The following is a 6,325-nucleotide window of genomic DNA, read 5'->3' as shown; positions in this document are numbered from 1 at the left end:
GTGTGTGTCTGTGCGTGTGCGCGCGTGTCTCTTTTCACCCTGCGCAGAAACATGTCATTTCCACTGCTCCTGTCCTTCTGCTAGACAGATACAATATTAAGAGCTACAAATCGGAGTGTGAGTTGAGAGGAGACGTTGAGTAGGTGTGGGGATGGGGAGATGAGGCGAGAGAAGGTGGAGAGATGACACTAATAATAGCACATAGACAATTGTCAGGGAGGGAGACAGCAGCAATTGTGTGCAGTAGTAGAAGTCACGTCAAAAGACAAGGTGTAGACAAAACGAATATCAGAGAAATCTAGGTATGTGGCAGAAAAAGAAGACGTACGTAGTGTTTTTTTTTATATCGGTCACGTATATGAAGTATTTCAGCTTCAGTTCTTATTGTAGACTCAGTGATATTTCTATAGTATTTTACATACACTATACACTGTCTTAAATTATTTTTAAATTTACTGTTGAAAATAAAAAGTAGAACCTTTAATTTGAACACACTGTGCTTCTTGAATGTACTATACCACGCTTACTATAAGGTAATCTTTTAGAATTTTAAAATTGTCACCGTGAATTTAAGGTACACTTTTAACTGTAACTGTGTTAACTAAAGACATTAACTGGTACTGGTACTAGTGAAATAGTATTAAATAGAAATAGAAAGAGAAAAAGTATTACAAACAATTTGTGATGTCATGATCTGATGCAGTAATAAAATGCGCAGGGGATGAACACTGCTTGTGCTGCTTTTATATTATTTTTGTTGTTGTTGACTTGTCCATATTTCACTAGTCATTGAAGACAGATGTGTGTACCGCTTTGCAACCCTGCAGTGTCTTCCATCTCTCTTGTTTATGGCCATTTTCAAGTTGTTCTTCTACGCCATGGCCAGCACCAATGTGTGATGGTATCCAATTGTACTTTAGTGCTATGTTTCCATATACAGTATTTGTCTTTGAAAATTCATGATTTCCGTGCACATACCACCACAATGGGTCCAGAAATGTCTAAATTGAGAGTCAATGAAAGACTGCACTTAAAAAATGTGTCTTGATTTTCACATCACATAATGGTTTGTAAACTTTTCATTTACAAACTCAAGTCTTTCCAGACATAGCAACTGTAGTTCTTCTGTTTAGCAGTCACATAAAGTCCTAATGGCCTTTACAATATTTACAATATGGACTGTTCAGAAACAATACTTTTCTATACACACGCAAATTTAATTTAATGAAAGAACTAAGAACAGCTTGTTAGAGAGAGCAGTTGTAACAAATTTCGAATTCTGAGCACAGACTTGAGATATGAATGCTGTATGGTGGGAGTGAACTCAACTGAAATCACTTCACAAAAGCAGCACTTAATTAAACCAAGGGTCACCAACTTCGGTCATCAAGGGCCCCTATCCAGCATGTTTTAGATGTTTCCATCCTCCAACACAGCTGATTCGATTGATCGTCTCTCCAGCAAGCTCTGCGGAAGCCTGCAAACGGTCCTGATGATTTGAATCAGGTGTATTGGAGGAGGGAGACATCTAAAACTTGCAGACTAGGGGCCCTCGAGGACCAGAGTTGGTGAGCCCTGACTTAGACAAATCGTGAACAAGTCTTCAAAATACAGTAGATGCTTCAAGCTGTTGAAGTCTTTCTACCAAACTGAACATAAAACAAAGACAATAACACATTGTAGATTTAAAGCTGCCATGCCACAATTTCCTACATTTTTTTTATAATCTTTCATATCCTTATATTAGGTTTGCAAGATAATTTGGGTTTGAAATGAGCAGGATGCCCTTTTTAAAGCGGAAATCAACCCAAACATATTTTTTTCAAGGATATGTTCCAAGCAGGCCCACTAGTTGAAACACAGCATTCTGATTAATATTCCGTTTGTGGAATATGAGTTAAGCAGCAAAATCCATACGTTTTTAGCCATCTCAGGGGGCGGCCATTTTGTAATTTCTGTCGGCTGAAAATGACATCACAACTACTCAGGGCTCAGGTAACGACCAATCATGGCTGAGCTGTTTTCTGACGCTGAACCGTGATTGGTCGTTACCTGAGGCCTGAGCAGTTAATATGTCATTTTCAGTCAACAGAAATGACAAAATGGCCGCCCCCGGAGATGGACAAAAACGAGTGGATTGACGCCTATTCCACAAATGCAATATTTATCAGAACTCCCTATTTCAACCAGTGGACTGGCATAGAACATATTCTTGAAAAAAAATATGTTTGGGTTGACTTCCCCTTTTAAAGCTCTTTTAATTAGTTCGAAATATTAGTGATTTTGAACTTTCTGTTTTCTCAATGTTAAAAAATACTCACTTTATAAACAAACTTAAGTGTAGAGAAAAGCGCTATTTAAGAGTAATTGATGGTTGTTATTGTTATTGCAACTGGTTTGGCAGACATCCCTGCCTGGTATTTTTACAACAGGCAAGTCAACCCTTGCTGCATTTGCAGAAACTAAGCCGGCCATGCACCCACCCACAGCAGTACTGACTGCATGGCCCCAAACCACCAAGCCCACTCTCCCACCTGCTGTGCACGGGGCCCCACTACACAGCCAGTCTGCCGTTCCATAGGTCACATCAGAGGCAGGCACACTGTAGCTCTGTTGACAGCTTGTTGTTTACAGTATGTGCAGCCAGCATGGGGTAGACAATGCGGATCTGGAGCCTGGTGGGAGGCGGATATCACGATGGGTGTGTGCACCACATGATTTTATTTTTTTTTTTTGGGGGGGGGGGGGGTACTTGGAGTTGCAGTGGCTTAGTGATGGGGGGTTGATACTGGCGGGGGGTCTGGGGCAGGTTGCATAGCGTGGAGCCCCTGGCGTGAGGCCCAGCAGTCTTTGATGCTCACTGGTTCTGAGAGAAAGCGGCAACTGAGGGAGAGAGGGGAGGAGAGAGGGGAAAGGAGAGGAGGAATGAAAGAGGAAAAAGCTTACCTGTGGATCAGCCAACCTTCAGCACAGAAGGGTGGGGGGGAAGCCTGGACTTTGATGTAAGTCCAGGTTGGATGAGACCATTGATCGCAGGAGGAAATGATAGTGTGTGTGCAGAGGAGGTTTCGATGACATGACGATGGCTAAAGTTTAACGGCAGCTAAACTTTGAGAGTGGAAGACTGTCAGCTGAGGCTCAATGTTATAGCTGCTATGGTACTGGCATAAGAGAATGTGTTAACGACATGTACTGTATATGTATCGATCGTGAACCTGGGAGTTTGCTAATGAATTTGAAGAGATCTTTTTTGGGGCTGTCTGCTTGGAAAGTGAGTGTCGTTCTCCCATAGCTTTGCATGGTGAGCAATGGGATTTTTACGAGTGTGTTGGTTTGTGTGCAAGTGTTAGACGGTGAGTGAGTAGATATGGAGGTGTGTATTTTCAATATCGCGAGTCACACAACCCATAACACCCACTGGGTCTAGCACTCAAAACATGCCAACTCCTGCAATGCATCCATGGTTCAAAGCTCCACATCCCAGGATACTTTGCTAACAGTGAGGTACCTTATCTCCTACTAGGAAGTGACGCGAGGAAGTGACACAGTCCCCTGCTGAGATTCAACTCTGACAATGCACTGAGATGGCTCCCAAAGAAATATACAAAACATATTTGCTGCTGTTGGAAGCATGCTGCTTTACATCTATCTGCCTCGTGTTAACTGAATGCATATTTCTCCACATTTATCCAATTACTTCTGTGACAATTTAATAGAAGAGTTTCCTTCTTGAATTCATAGTTTAGGTTTATCATGCTGGGGCCAAGGGTTGATAGGAAGAACAAAAATATATTTTTTTGTTTGAGGTTTTTTTTTTTGAGTTTTTCCTTGCTCTCCTGTGGGGTTAAGATTAGAGATGTTATTAATATGTGTCAACTGTGTATTGAGAGTGAGAATATCTCTATACAGTTAAAGCATACTATAAGTATGATGTGTCAATGGAAATGCGGTGCAGTTCACTGAGTTCTTGAAGCTTCACGCTGCCTCACGCCATCAATGCACAAGCTGTGAGTTATGTAAAACAGTATAGACCATTTTGTCCTGCTCTTTAAATATGTTACAATGATCTGAAATCTTAAATTACCTATATTTACCACCAAAGATTTTGAATATTTACATTTAGCATAATCTAATCTAAAATTGTGAATTTGAGAGAATTATCATATTTTCTGGGCTAAATAAAGTCCTAAAATCTTTCTTGAGGATTGTTATCTAACAAGTGAAGCATCGCAACACTTTTACAGCACGTAATTAGTAATAACATTATGTGTCATCTGTGACAGCTGGGATAGGCTACAGCACGCCCGCGACCCTTGTGAGGACAAGTGGCATAGATAATGGATGGATGGATCATCTTCCACACCGCTTATCCTGTACAGGGTCACGGGGAGGTGCTGAAGCCTATCCCAGCTGACTATGGGCAAAAGGCGGACTACACCTGAACTGGTTGCCAGCGAGTCGCAGGGCACACACACACACAGACATCATCACTGAGCGGGAACCGATCCCACGCTGCCCACACACAACTCAGGCGTGTGTACCACTACATCAGCAACTAATAACATTATGCAACATTTAAAATAATTTAATTTTTCAACCATTTTTATTCCCACATTGATGAAAAGTATCACTCATGTCACTCTTTAGCTCATACATTTGTATTATAAAATAGCAAATATTAAAGTCATAATTTATGAAAAATTGTAATTATTACAAAATCCCCATTTACTTACATTGATTTTTGGAGAATTCAAGTCAATGTGGGCTGATTCACGACATTAAAAAAATGTATACAATCCTTAATTCTTACAAACTCTGGCTCATTTTATCTGTGTGACATCTCTACTGAATCATATCCTCTATTTTGACATATACAGTACGTGTTTCAAATGATTTTGTAACATACCTACCTACATTGCTTAAATTATGATCTCAGGCTTTGGGCAGGTGATACTGGTCTGGCATGACCAGTGACATTCAGGTGTGCATGTCACTGTGGTGCAAGGAAGTGCAACGGTCTCTCATGTTCAAAGAGGACTTCTTATATAGGCTGAAATCACTCAATTTTAGGCCGACATAGATGACTGCGCTTGACATAGCTGTTCTTTTTCATAGTCTCTAAGGTAAACAAAGATTAAACTACAGTACAGAGTTTAAGAAAAGGCAAACACATTTACAGATATTTACTTTTCAGACAGCTCAAAGTTTGATGTTGTAGTCTGGCTGCCCGTTAGCTTTGATGAAAACATTTTGCTTACCACATGCTACTACCATTTTACACCATGCATGTATTTTTTTTTGAGCCAAAAGTAATCATAACATTTGACAACCTTCCTGTTTCGGCTGACATGACGATGCTCTGTGAAATGATAGGCTGTGCTTGTTTGTAGAGGGCTTTGACTGATTGACAGACTAATCCTACAATCATGAGTGTCTTTCAAAGCATGCGCTGTCATATTGACACACTTAATTAAAGCCTAATTGATGTTATACAGTATACCCCCACATACTTAAAGTTTTCCAATGCATTTGAAATGGGTGTCAATTATTTTCACTGTTTGCGGGCCGACTGTATATTATTAATGTTCATATTTTATTTTTAAACTTAACTTTTGAAATGAACAGCAACCACGTTTTTCAAGCTGTTCTGTTTCAAGCCCTGAGTCTTTAACTCCCAGGTCCGAATCAAGTGTAATGCAGGTGCATACAGTATTAGACTCGGTGGTTATTGGAGGCTTTTAAACCGTGTAATAACGGGATAATTCTGTGAAACCAAACACAAGGACAACAGGTCTAACAGAAATCAAAAAGTTGTATATTGTCCTTAGGGAAACACAGCATAGTAATCCTCTCTCACTATTGAAGCCACTGCCCTCACATTTAGCCTTGTTAGCTGATGTGGATGTACCACAGTTGGGAATCAAGGGTTAATTATAGATCTTGTCAGAACTTGGACCTAGCCAGCTCAATAAGGGGCTGCACTTATTGGCATGCCAACTTTTGTGGGTGTGATTGTGCTGCTTGTGTATGCACACGTCTGCTGGTTGTCTTCAGGCATCGGCTTTGGTGTTGACCCAGTGCCACCTCTGCCTCTGCACACCGTCTGTATTGACACAGCTCAGACTCCAGGGATGAACCTGAGGCCAGGAGATCTCCACACACTCATAACATGGCTGGAAGGACACCTGTCCTTCCTTTCACTCACAAACGCACACTCAATGGGCCATGTGTAGAAATATTCTTACTCTGCTCAAAATTCAGTGTATACCAGTGGTGGCTGATCAATGCACTGCAAATCTGCTGGTGCTAATTCAACACTGTATTA

This window comes from Filicampus tigris, chromosome 8 (assembly GCF_054856515.1).
Source record: "Filicampus tigris isolate MCC_2025a chromosome 8, RoL_Ftig_1.0, whole genome shotgun sequence".
Classification (NCBI taxonomy): domain Eukaryota; kingdom Metazoa; phylum Chordata; class Actinopteri; order Syngnathiformes; family Syngnathidae; genus Filicampus; species Filicampus tigris.
Note: the sequence above shows the minus strand (reverse complement) of the source record.